General features: G+C 40.1%; 1 long non-coding RNA gene across 1 annotated transcript; it reads right to left on the bottom strand.

Moving 5' to 3' along the window:
• Nucleotides 1-1,793: 1,793 nt before the first annotated feature.
• Nucleotides 1,794-13,667, bottom strand: LOC118765324. Its single transcript, XR_005001161.1, has 3 exons — nt 13,214-13,667; nt 12,510-12,943; nt 1,794-1,804 (listed from the first exon to the last, which is right to left on the bottom strand). It is a non-coding gene; the product is annotated as an uncharacterized LOC118765324 (long non-coding RNA).
• Nucleotides 13,668-14,378: the final 711 nt, after the last annotated feature.

Genomic DNA, 14,378 nt, shown 5'->3' with positions numbered 1-14,378 from the left:
TTAGGTTTGGTATCAATGCCACATGTTGGCACAGTGGTCTACAAAGGTCAGAGGTCCTGTCTCTCTCTCCTTGATTCCCTTCCTTTGACCCTGTGTCTGTTTTTCCAAGCTGGCATGGGTCATACTAAACCTATTGTGGCAGATTTTTAATAGCCAGGTACACTTGGACTCATGATCATAAAATTGTGGTTTTCATTCCTGGACCGGGTGACATCTTGTGTTCTTGAGCAAAACACTTCATTTTATAATGCTCCCGTCCCCTCAGCTGGCAAAAATGAGAAATTCTGCAATGGACTGGTGTCCTGTACAGGTGGGGAATAAATACATCATGGAAACTGGCTATGAGTCTATATAAATTGGGAAGGAACCTATATATATATATATATATATATATATATATATATATATATATACAAGGTTCTGTAAATATACTGTCTAAATTACACAAAAATGAAAATAACACTGACTTCTCATTTTTAACAGATATATTTACTAAAATTACATAAAAATATCTTGAAATACTAAAGAGTAAATTTATTCAATAAAATCGCCATTGGTTTCAACCACGGCCTCCAGGCAACTTCGGAATCTCTCACAGCTCTTCTGGATGGTCACCTTGTTTAAGTTGGTGAATGCAACCCATAATCCTTGCCTATGGTTCAGCTTTGGTGTTACAAGGAGTTTTGTTGGTCTCTTGCTCAACTGCACCCTACACATAATAATTAAGGGGGTTGCAGTCTGGGGAGTTGGGTGGCTAGATGTTAAGGGTGATGTGGTCGCAGAAATTGTCTGACAACTGTGACTGGGTTCCCCTGCTTGTGTGGCATGGTGCAGAGTCCTGTTGCAGACATAGGATCTTCCAGCAGCCACCCTCTTCACCCAGGACATCATTATCTCCTCCACACATTTGTAGGCCTCTGTGTTGAGTCTGAGGCTGTGTGGGAAGATGAATGGATGCATAACGTTGCCATCATTAGTGATCACTCTAAACACCATGATGTTGACTGGATGTTTTGATTTTTATCACTCTCAGAACATGTCCCTAGATTGACACCCAAATACTCTGAAATTTTCAAATTGGAGCTTCCGGCACAAATGCCAAGCAGTACAGCATGTCATTTCAAGATTTCTGGCAGAGTGAATTGCATCATGGTGCTGTTTTTCTCATTGATGGTGCCCAACTGACCCTACTAGACTGTGTAGTCAACAAAATAAAAAACTAACAACGTGCATGCCTCATGCCGGTGGCACGTAAAAGCCCCCACTACACTCTCGGAGTGGTTGGCGTTAGGAAGGGCATCCAGCTGTAGAAACTCTGCCAGATCAGATTGGAGTCTGGTTTGCCAGACCTCAGTCAAATCGTCCAACCCATGCTAGCATGGAAAGTGGACGTTAAATGATGATGACGACAGTTTATACATCACACCCTGGCATGTAAAAAGCACCTCTTGAGTGTGGTTGATGCCAGTGCCTCCTGATTGGCTCCCGTGCCAGTGGCATCTAAAAAGCACCCACTACACTCTCAGTGGTTTGGCATTAGGAAGGGCTCCAGCTAAGAAACCATGCCAGATCAGATTGGAGCCTGGTGCAGCCTCTGGGTTTGCCAGTCCTCAGTCAAACCGTCCAACCCATGCCAGCATGGAAAACGGGCGTTAAACGATGATGATATATATATAAGGCTTTAAACATTGAAATCATTCACCTTGAGCAAGTGTCTTCAACTATAGCTTTGGGACAACCAAAGCTTTGTAAGTGAATTTGGTAGACAAACTGGAAAAGGCCCATCATATTTATGTGTGTGTATCTTTGTATTTGTATTGGTGTGTTTCTGTCCCTGTAACTTAGCAGTTCAACCAAGCAACTGATAAAATAAGCACCAGGATTTAAAAAAAAAAAAAATTAAGTACTAGAGTTGATTCATTTGACAAAATTCTTTAACTTGGTGCTCCAGCATGGCTGCAGTCTAATGGTGGAAACAAGTAAAAGATAAAAGACAACAGTAAATATCTCAATTATTTTTAGCATATGCACCAAAACTTGCAAATTATAGGTGCAGGAGTGGCTGTGTGGTAAGTAGCTTGCTTACCAGCCGCATGGTTCTGGGTTCAGTCCCATTGTGTGGCACCTTGGGCAAGTGCCTTCTACTATAGCCTAGGGCCGACCAAAGCCTTATGAGTGGATTTGGTAGGCGGAAACTGAAAGAAGTCCATCGTATATATATATATATATATATATATATATATATACGATGGACTTCTTTCAGTTTCCGCCTATATATATATATATACGATGGACTTCTTTCAGTTTCCGCCTACCAAATCCACTCATAAGGCTTTGGTCGGCCCTAGGCTATAGTAGAAGGCACTTGCCCAAGGTGCCACACAATGGGACTGAACCCAGAATCATGCGGCTGGTAAGCAAGCTACTTACCACACATATATATATATATATATATATGTATATATATATATGTATGTGTGTATATATATATATATGTGTGTGTGTGTGTGTATGTTTGTGTGCCTGTGTTTGTCCCCCCACCATTGCTTGACAACCAGTGCTGGTGTGTTTATGTTCCCATAACTTAGCGGTTTGGCAAAAGAGACTGATAGAATAAGTACTAGGCTTACAAAGATTAAGCCCTGGGGTCGATTTGCTCGACTAAAGACGGTGCGCTAGCATGGCTTTGGTCAAATGACTGAAACAGGTAAAAGAATAAAATTACACATGACCTTTAACATTATATAGAATATCAAACCATAACAACCATATCTACTCCACCAAACTCCCTGTCATCTTTCACCATTTAGCATTTAAACCAACCAGATCTGACCTCTTCCACCTACCCTAAAATGTCATTCCTAATGTAAAGAGTCTCATCATTGAAATCTCAAAGCTACAAAACAATGCATGAGTAATTCAAAATAATATAGATATATAAGCATTACATTTTATAGAGTAACCTGAATGCTAAAATGTTATGGGACTTCATTTATGTCACCTATTGTCATCACCACCGTTGCTTTAACATCAGCATTTCTATGTTGGCATTTGTGATGGTGGCAGTCTGCAAATACATGACATTTCAAGTACCTTCATCTCATCTGTGAGATTGGGACGAGGTGGTGAAGCACGGCCTTCGAACATTAGGTCTCACCGAGGCAATGACTAGTGACCGAGACCTTTGGAAGTATGCTATGCGTGAGAAGACCCGGCAGGACAAGTGAGGCCATAACTCGTGGCCTCTACCTGGGATATAGCCAGCCCACTTATGCATACCTTTCCTCCTTCGGACACAAAACTCTGCTTGCGAAGACCTGTTGAGGCAAACGAAATCGATTAAAAATCAATGGAAATTGTAGTTGTGATACCAGTGCCGGTGGCACATAAAGGAACCATCTGAACATGGCCGTTGCCAGCGCCGCCCTGACTGGCCTCCGTGCCAGTGGCACGTAAAAAGCACCAACCGATCGTAGCCGTTACCAGCCTCGCCTGGCACGTAAAAAGCACCCACTACACTCACAGAGTGGTTGGCGTTAAGAAGGGCATCCAGCTGTAGAAACACTGCCAGATCAGACTGGAGCCTGGTGCAGCCTCCTGGCTTTCCAGACCCCAGTTGAACCGTTCAACTCATGCTAGCATGGAAAGCGGATGTTAAACGATGATGATGATGATGATGATGATGCTAGGCTTCAACATCTACCTCTATTGTCACAAACAGCAAATATATATTAACTTTAGGTTAGTTTAAATATGTTTGTGGCATATTTTAACTTCTTATGGCAATTTCATTGTAGTTTACAGTGGATAGAAAAATTCTCATTTGTGGTAAAAGGTGTGAGAATCTTTTCTGCTCAGTGTCACCTTCTATTGGACTCTCAGATGCTTTTCAGGTTCTTTAACCTTCCTCAGCAGGAGATACCAAGGAGAGATAACCCTGAACAGATTAGAAAGCCATAGCTTTATAATGGAACAGTCAATATTAGCACTGCTACTACTATATTTGTTCTGACCTGGTAGTCTGCAGACACAAGTCAGTCACAATATTGACTGTCCCATTATAAAGTTACAGCTTTCTAATTGGCTCAGGGTTATCTCTCTTCAGTATCTGCCACTGAGCAAGGCTAAGGAGCCAGAAATGCATCTAGGAATCCAATAGATAAGGTTTTTTTATGCCTTTTACCATAAGTGAGAATTTTTTTCTCCATGGTAAACTGCAGTGAAATTGCCTTCAAATGTTAAAATATCTTGAACATATTTGAACTAACCTAAAGTTTATTTCTCATCACTACTTAGTGCTGCTACTACTATATACCAGGCTGGTATTAAAAGGGTTAAGAATTGTTTCTCTATTTGTTACCATATTTCTGTTGAGATACTCTGTGTTTCTTTCAATTAATTTTAAATATAACAAAGAATTTAGTAAAATAACTAAGTTATTAAGCTGGTGTTAGGAACATTAATTGTGACTAAGGTTTGGTGGAAGAATTTTATTCAAAACTTATGAAAACAAGATCTCCCTCAAATTACACCCTATCCACTTGAAAAGGGTGGGTCATTCAATCAATAATGCAGTCTGAGAAATGGTATGGTCATGGTTGGAAAGTCTTTGATCAAGACTACTACAAAGCCAGAGGTGGTTTCAGCTGGGTTAAAGTATTCGATCTGATATTCTTGCAGCTTGACCAATCTCCTGCTCTGGATTGGCACCGTTTTTGAAAGGAGGGAATCAAAGTTGACCCTCGGGGTATAGAGCATCAGGCATGGCCATGTGGTTAAGAATCTTACTTTGCAACCACTTGGTTTTGGGTTCAGTCCCACTGTGTTGCACATTGGGCAAAATGTCTTCTACTATAGCCCTAGGCTGACCAATACCATGGGAGTAATTTTAGTAGATGAAAACTGTGTGGAATATATATGCGTGTGCATGTGTGTCTTTGTGTTAGTATTTGTGTCCCCTGCTGCTTCTTGACAAACTAGTTTTATTTTGTTTACATCTCCCATGACTTAGCAGTTCAGCAAATAGAGGGAGACTGACAGAATAAGTACTAGGGTTGATTTGTTTGACTGGATTCTTCATGGTGGTGCTCCAGCATGGCTACAGTCCAGTGACTGACGCAAGTAAGTGCTAAGAGAAGTCAGAACAAATATTGAGGCATTTAATAAATTACCCAACAAAAGCTGAGTTTTTAGGTGCAGGAGCGGCTGTGTGGTAAGTAGCTTGCTTACCAACCGCATAGTCCCAGGTTCAGTCCCACTGCGTGGCACCTTGGGCAAGTGTCTTCTATTATAGCCTTGGGCCAACCAAAGCCTTGTGAGCGGATTTGGTCGACGGAAACTGGAAGAAGCCTGTCGTATATGTATATGTTTGTGTGTCTTTGTCCCCCCAGTATTGCTTGACAACCGATGCTGGTGTGTTTACGTCCCTGTAACTTAGCGGTTCAGCACAAGAGACCAATAGAATAAGTACTAGGCTTACAAAGAATAAGCTCTGGGGTCGATTTGCTCAACTATAAAGGTGGTGCTCCAGCATGGCCGCTGTCAAATGACTGAAACAAGTAAAAGAGAGTAATACATCATGTAGATTAGGAACATTTATAAATCGCCACAGATTGCAAACAATTTATTAACAATCAATACATCAAGCCAACTTATACAAAGTTGCTAGAAATAACAGTTAAATCACTTTGAACATCCTGCTGGCCTAATAAAATAAGAACACATTTAGATAACTGATAATGTAGTGCTAAAAAATAATAACTAAATTGCTTTCAAATAAATATCCTGCCAGCTTAATAAAGGAAGAACACAGTTAACTGATAATGTAGTGCTAATCAGATGGAATGGTCTTGGTTGGAATGTTCTTTGAATGTAGGTTTGTTCAGGCAATGTTGACCTGAGACTAAACAACAATATATAAATTTATGAAGTAAATGATTTGGAGCAGTGGTAGGACTCTTACCTACACTGCCTGCTTTAGATATACCTATTTCTTTACTACCCACAAGGGGCTAAACACAGAGAGGACAGACAAATGGATTAAGTCGATTATATTGACCCCAGTGCGTAACTTGTACTTATTTAATCAACCCCGGAAGGATGAAAGGCAAAGTTGACCTCGGCGGAATTTGAACTCAGCTTGCCGCCTTTAGATATACCTCCCAGCAAAATACACCACTGACATTATTATCAAATGTTTTCATGCCCCTCACCACCACCAAATACTACACTATGCATTTTTCTCAATTATACTCCACTACCACCTGAGCTGTTACACTCTAGAATAGATGTTCAAACTGAACTTAAACCACATCCATCTCCCCAGCCTGGGAAGGTCTGGTGACGATAGTGTAGTGACGCCGTATTGGAAATCTCCAGCACGCATGCGCAGGGTTGGAGTCTTCCAGAAGACCTGCTGGAAGTTCCTTCATGTGCATGCACAGAAAACTAGCAGTAGCGAAATTCTCTTGGACAGATGTGTCTGCATCAGCTCTTTAGAGCTGCTACCTCATGGCGCATCCCCGCTATGCTTGAACGGGCAGGATTGACTACTGCCGATAAGCTCCTAGGTTGCAGATTCGCCCAGAGGAAGGAAATGTTTATATTTGCGAATCAAAGAATAAATATACCGTTGAAGTCAATCGGAAATCTTGACTCTTTCTTCAATTAATGTTTAATGTAAAGGATGCGAACTGCACCCATCCAGTGCGGGAAGCTCTCATCCTGTTACAATTGGTGACCCCGACGTGATTTGAACACACAGCCTTCTGAAATTGTGTAGAAAACCCATGACATCTGAATCAGGTATTTTATTATTAAACTACCAAGAAGAGGAAATATTTCAACAAGGAAAAACCATAGATTTTGACAGGAATAATATCAAACCAAATCAGACTCTACATCAGTGTTCCTCTCAACCATTTTTTTACCTTTGGACCTCTTTGATACCAAATTTACTTGGGTGGACCCTCAAAATCATTCGATGTTTGAAAAAATCCCATTACGTTTTTGTAATTAAATATTCATGGGAATTGTATAAAAATTTAAAATATTTTGTATTTTGTAGAAGTAAACCCAAGCTTAAGCAACAAAATCTTATATGGACCCACGTTAAGAACCACTGCTCTACATATTCATTTGACTTACTAGAAATAGCAGCCAGATCCCCCTCAAATTACACCCCTATCTTGTTGAAAAGGGAGGGACATTCAATCAGTAATAGTCTGTGAAACGGTATGGTCATGGTTGGAAAGTCTTTGATCAAATATCTACTTATGGCTGAACCATAAAGATGCAAAAAATTAATTGAAAAAGTATTAGTGGGAGGGAAACATGAAAACCAAGGAGTTTTATGGGCCATCTTTCGGTACAAGTACCATAACTGCCACGTGTGTTTGTTTACATTTGAAGAAGATCGTCACTCTCTGTAAAGTTTTTTTTATATATATGGGGGGGGGGAGAAAAGGGTGTCTTTTTTCTTCAGAAATGTAAACAAACCCACGTGGGTTTATAATTGGCAGTTATGGTACTTGTACCGTAAGATCACCATTTTGTGCTTTGCTGGATACAAAGAAAAGGTGAGTAGACACCAGGTTACAGGTAAGGGTTGGTATTGCAATTAGAGTGGCAGAAATTTGAAGAATTAATATTCTAATGAAACTGAAAGTAAAATTTTCAACATGCAAATCATGACAAAATAGCCAAGGTGCATGTATAGCTGTGTGGTCAAAGAGTTCTCTTCACAACCATGCAATTTCAGGTTTGATCTTACGGCGTGGAACTTTGGGCAAGTGTCCTCTATTATTGCCTTGTGAATGAAATTTGGTAGATGGAATCTGTATGGAAGGCCATGATATATGTCAACATCAAATTCGCTGACTGGCATCCGTGTTAGTGGGGTGCAAGGAGCACCATACGAGTGTGATCGTTGCCAGAGCGGCTAACCGGCTTCCATACCAGTGGCACATAAAAGGCACCATTCGAGTGTGATCGTTACCAGCGTCGCCTTACTGGCACCTGTGCCGGTGGCATATATAAAAGGATTCGAGCGAGGTTGTTGCCAGTACTGCCTGACTGGCCCCACTGCACTCTTGGAGTGGTTGGCGTTAGGAAAGGCTTCGAGCTGTAGAAACTCTGCCAGATCAAGATTGGAGCCTGGTGCAGCCATCTGGTTCGCCAGGCCTCAGTCAAATCGTCCAACCCATGCCAGCATGGAAAGCAGACGTTAAACGAGGATGAGTGCATGTGTGCTTATCTTCACATTGACACAGCTTGGGCAGTATTGATGTTTGTTTATGTCCTGCATAAACAATAAGCCTGTAGGTTGGTAGTTTGAAATGAGGAGACCAATGGAATAAAGCACCTTACTTGCTGAAAAAAAATGAAATGAATAAACAAGTGAGGGTTAGCATCAGGAAGAGCATCCAGCCGTAGAACACTGCTTCAATAAGCTTCACTCAACCTATCATCATCATCATCATCATCATCATCGTTTAGCGTCCGCTTTCCATGCTAGCATGGGTTGGACGGGTCAACTGGGGTCTGTGAAGCTGGAAGGCTTCGTCAGGCCCAGTCAGATTTGGCAGTGTTTCTACGGCTGGATGCCCTTCCTAATGCCAACCACTCCGCGAGTGTAGTGGGTGTTTTTTACGTGCCACCTGCACAGGTGCCAGACAGAGCTGGCGAACGGTCACGAACGGATGGTGCTTTTACGTAACGAATAAAACTATGGTGATATAAGAGTTTACAGTTGTGTCATAGCAAAATATCCTGACAGTTGAATGATTATGACGTAGCACATAAAAAGCACCATTTGGGCGTGGCCGTTGCCAGTATCACCAAACTAGCCCTCATGCCAGTGGCACGTAAAAGCACCCACTACACTCTCGGAGTGGTTGGCGTTAGGAAGGGCACCCAGCTGTAGAAACTCTGCCAGATCAGATTAGAGTCTGGTTCGCCAGACCTCAATTAAATCGTCCAACCCATGCTAGCATAGAAAGCGGACGTTAAACGACGACGATGATGATGATGAAGGTGAGATAACAATTCAGTTTTGATGAGATCAAATCAGCTTTAAATATATTTGTGATTAGAATTATAATGAGACAAATTTCCAGAATGGACTTTATTAGTAGATTGTTATTACCGAAATGCTGTTTGGAAAACAGGAATACGGTGCTTGGAAATACTTCGGTAATAAATAAACAATACAAATGTGGAATGGTTTTGACAGTCATCAACTTGTATTTTATAAAAATTGGAATATATATATATATGAGGTGTTAGGAAGGGCATCTAGCTATAGAAACCATGCCAAATCAGATTGGAGCTTGGTGCAGCTCACTGGCTTACCAGTTTCAGTCAAACCTCTTTCTTTACTACCCACAAGGGGCTAAACAAACAAGGACAGACAAAGGGATTAAGTCGATTACATCGACCCCAGTGCATAACTGGTACTTAATTTATCGACTCTGAAAGGGTGAAAGGCAAAGTTGAACTCGGAGCGTAGCGGCAGATGAAATACCTATTTCTTTACTGCCCACAAGGGGCTAAACACAAAGTGGACAAACAAGGACAGACAAAGGGATTAAGTCGATTACATCGACCCCAGTGCGTAACTGGTACTTAATTTATCGACTCTGAAAGGGTGAAAGGCAAAGTTGACCTTGGTGGAATTTGAACTCAGAACATAGCGGCAGACCAAATATCGCTAAGCATTTCGCCTGGCGTGTAACGTTTCTGCCAGCTCGCCACCTTCTTCTGTCAAACCGTCTTACCCATGCCAGGAAAGCGGAGGTTAAATGATGATGATGATGATAAAATAGAATGCAAGCAGAGTTACCAGCCATACAAGTAACAAGGCATTTTCAACCACTTGGTTGTGTGGTTAAGATGTTTGTTTTGTAACCATGTGACTTCAGGGTTCAGTCCTACTTCACAGCAGCTCGACTCATTGTCTTCTTCTATAGCCAGTGACTGACCATTGCCTTGTGAATAAATCTGATAGATGGAAACTGGGTAGAAGCTTACCATATATGTGTGTGTGTGTTTGTGTCTCACCATGAAACAATTAGTGTTGGTTTGGTTACATCCCTGTGATTTCAGTGGTTCACTGAAAGAGATTGATAGTATAAGTACCAGACTTTGATTTGAATGACCAAAACCTAGCATGGCTGCAATCCAATGACTGGAACAAGTTAAGGAATAATTATGAATCAAACATATTTAAAATGAAGTTGGTGGAAAATATGCAGAGCTTTATATTCTTGAGAGATGTAGAGCAAACATTTAAGGGTATTGTTATGGTATTTAACAAATGAGGTAGGAAGAATCATTGCCTTTGTCTTACTAGATTGATCTTTGAGGATGGAAATGTATTTTTAATGCATTGATGTGCATTAACCTTTTCATTACTGGAATAAGTATCCAACAGCTGGGAAGTTAGTTTCACTCTGAAAACAAGCTTAACCAAAAAGCTCTAAGTTTCTTAAAGAAATAAATACCGGACAATAATACACCCGTAATCCAAGCTGGTGAAGTGGCAGAATCATAGCACATGGGCTAAATGCTTGGCGGCAATTCGTCTGTCTTTACGTTCTGAGTTCAAATTCCGCCGTGGTCGACTTTGCCTTTCATTCTTTCGGGGTCGATTAAATAAGTACCAGTTACGCACTGGGATCGATATCGACTTAATCTGTTTGTCTGTCCTTGTTTGTCCTTTCTGTGTTTAGCCCCTTGTAAAGAAATAGGTAAACTGTGATATTGTCAGAGAATAGTCATATGCAGAGATTGGAGCCTAGTTTCACAAGCAACTATGGAGTTAGTTAATATGATATTTGTAGCAAGAGGCTACATTGAGAAAATGTGGTATTCTTCAACATGAAACTGAAAGTTGGGATCCTTGCTAGAAGTATAGCAAGAGGAAAAAAAGTCCTCCCTGGGCACAGATGTGAAGGATCCTCCCCCACCTGCCAGTTAATTATTAAGGCAGAGAGCCAACAGCATCTTTGCCTCACAGGCTCTGTAAATCTTTGCAATGCCACTGTATCTGACTCAATGGTGTCCACGCAAATTTCAACTGTCATTTTCACTGACAAAAACAAAAATATCTACAAAAGAATTTTTTAATTTTCTACAAAAAAGAAATATCAATGGAATTTTTTTGAAGTGTTGGACTTAAATCTTTATATATATGTAAAAGAGCTTAATCCAATAATGATTGTAATGAATCCAATTATAATTTCTACAATAGGGCAAGCTCTGAAATTTTGGAGGAGAAAGCAATTCGATTACATCAAACCTAGAGCTCAACTGGTACTTATTTTATCAACCCCAGAAAAGATAAATAGCAAAGTCAGCCTGAACAGAATTTAAGCTCAGAACATAAATAAAAATGAATTTTTCTAACATAGACACAAGGCCTGAAATTTTGGTGGGAGAGGACCAGTCAATTACTGGTACTTTTGCTATAGACTATGAAAGGTAAAGTCGACCTTGGTGAAATTTGAATTCAGAATGTAAGAAGCTGGAAGAAATGTCCCTAAGTATTTAGTCCAGTATGCTAATGATTCTGCCAGCTCACCGCCTTGATTAAAGCATAAATGCTAATTATTTAATCTTTAGCACACTGTATTTCCTATAGAATTGTTTCCCTTGTCACTGCCCTGTAACTGCAGGGGAGAAAACTCATATGGTGATGTGATGCACCTACAGTGTTCTGAAGGTTAATACTGAATTACAAATGTGCTCAGTTATTTTTTCATACACAATAAATGAAACATACCTCATTTTATTTGTTATATATTCTTTCTAACATAGTTTGGAATGTAACAATCATTGTTTTCTCACATAGGCAGAGGACAACAAATTTTGTGAGGGAACAGGTGAGTATATTGATCCCAGTTCTTTACTGGCACTTATTCTATCAATTTTTGGCAGGATTTAAATTCAGAATAGAAAAGGACAGAAACAAATACCACTAGTCATTTTGTCCCTCACTACCATTTCTACTAATCTACATAATTATATTGGGGAGCGGACAGCTTTATCCAATGAAAGCCTATTACGAACAGAAGATATAATTATATGATACTCCCCACTTTCTCTCACCATATATATATACTCTTTTACTTGTTTCAGTCATGTGACTGTGGCCATGCTGGAGCACCGCCTTTAGTCGAGCAAATTGACCCCAGGACTTATTCTTTGTAAGCCTAGTACTTATTCTATCGGTCTCTTTTGCCGAACCACTACGTTACGGGGACGTAAACACACCAGTATCAGTTGTCAAGCGATGTTGGGGGGACAAACACACACACACATATATATACATATACATATATACGACGGGCTACTTTCAGTTTCTGGCTACCAAATCCACTCTCAAGGCTTTGGTCAGCCCAAGGCTGTAGTAGAAGACACTTGCCCAAGGTGCTACGCAGTGGGACTGAACCCGGAACCCTGTGGTTGGTAAGCAAGCTACTTACCACACAGCCACTCCTACACCTGACATATATATATATACAAAGTAGGACAACTCATATACTTCTGATTAATTGTAACTCTTCTGTTCAAATTCTAGTGTTGATAAAGGTTTATTTGTGTAAAATATTAGTTTAACAATATGAAAGAAAATCACTTTGAAAGACTTAGCTTTCTTTCTGCCTGTTACATTGTACTGATATTAATTCTTGATTATATTCATTAGTTAAATCATTATGTGATGCACTAACACTGATTTCTCACAACAGCAAATGATTACAAACATAGCGAGAGGGAATTAAGATTGTGACATTCGTTCATTTCTGAAAGATTAATGTAAGAGAAGTAGTTTGCCATAAGCTGATTAATCAGATATATCTCATTGGCTCAACAGAATTATACTTCAAAACTCTACAGGTCAAAATGTAAGCCATACTTGTATATCAAAGCAGGGATTTACTCTCTGCAATGGGTGTAAGAGATGATCTCTATAACTGGTTGAAGTCCTTCATTGTCGGCCGAAAAGAGGTTGTCACAGTTCTAGGACAGCACTCTTCACCCTATGAGATGATATCTGGTGTACCACAGGGATCTGTTCTTGGCCCCCTTTTATTTGTTGCAACTTAAAGAATGCCACAGTGCTGAAATATGCAGATGACATCAAGCTGTACCTCGAAATAAAGAGGACAGATCCTGTACACTATAGATCTTTATTGCAATCAGACCTGGACACATTATTATTATTATTATGATACTCAAAATAAAGTTGTTGTTTTTTTTGTTTTTTACTTATGCTACATATGGGTTGAACAGTTCTAGAAATTTTTGCATATTTAACTCTTTATCATTCAGATTATTCTATCAAATATAATGCTTATTTATTCACATTGTTTTGAATTTATCCTGTATTATTTCGTAGCTTTGAGCTTTCAATTAAGAGACTATATTTTTTAGACTAACATTGCAGGGTTGGTGTGAGAGGCTGGATCTTGCCAGTTTGAACATAAAACAGGAAGAATATTTTGGCTGGATGTGGCTAAATGCCAAAAGGTTAACATCATGATAATGTTTCTCTTCTCTTTCTCTTTTACTTGTTTCAGTCATTTGACTGCAGCCATGCTGGAGCACCACCTTTAGTCGAGCAAATCGACCCCGGGACTTATTCTTTGTAAGCCCAGTACTTATTCTATCGGTCTCTTTTGCCGAACCGCTAAGTGACGGGGACGTAAACAAACCAGCATCGGTTGTCAAGCAATGCTAGGGGGACAAACACAGACACACAAACATATACACACACACTTATATATATATATATACATATATACGACAGGCTTCTTTCAGTTTCCGCCTACCAAATCCACTCACAAGGCATTGGTCGGCCCGGGGCTATAGCAGAAGACACTTGCCCAAGATGCCACGCAGTGGGACTGAACCCGGAGCCATGTGGTTAGTAAACAAGCTACTTACCACACAGCCACTCCTGCGCCTAATGTTTCTAATTATTGTTCAAGTTATTTGCTCTGCTTTATTTGCTCTGCTGCCAGGAATGAGAGAAGTAGTGTCTAATAATCCTAATAAGGAGAGAGGTAGTGTCTAATAATTCTAATAATCCTTTCTATTATAGGCACAATATCACAGCACCAGTTTTAGGATATAAGCTTATAACTCTCCAGCATGATGTCCATTATTTATCAAGAATAAAAATCACAGCAAGACTTCCACCCGTCCCCCACCCAAAAACCACCCTTTTTTAAAACTTTTTTTTTCGAGACAAACCCCCACTTCTCAGCTATGGGGAATACGAATCTGCAAAAAAATTGGCAAAATTCGACATTTCTAAATTAAACCACCCTCCCACCCCCATTTCCTTCATTTTTAACTTTTTTCAGAATTTTTCT

Source organism: Octopus sinensis, linkage group LG11 (assembly GCF_006345805.1).
Source record: "Octopus sinensis linkage group LG11, ASM634580v1, whole genome shotgun sequence".
NCBI classification, from domain to species: Eukaryota; Metazoa; Mollusca; class Cephalopoda; order Octopoda; family Octopodidae; genus Octopus; species Octopus sinensis.
The sequence above is the reverse complement of the archived record's forward strand: the minus strand, read 5'-3'. Positions and strand labels throughout refer to the sequence as shown.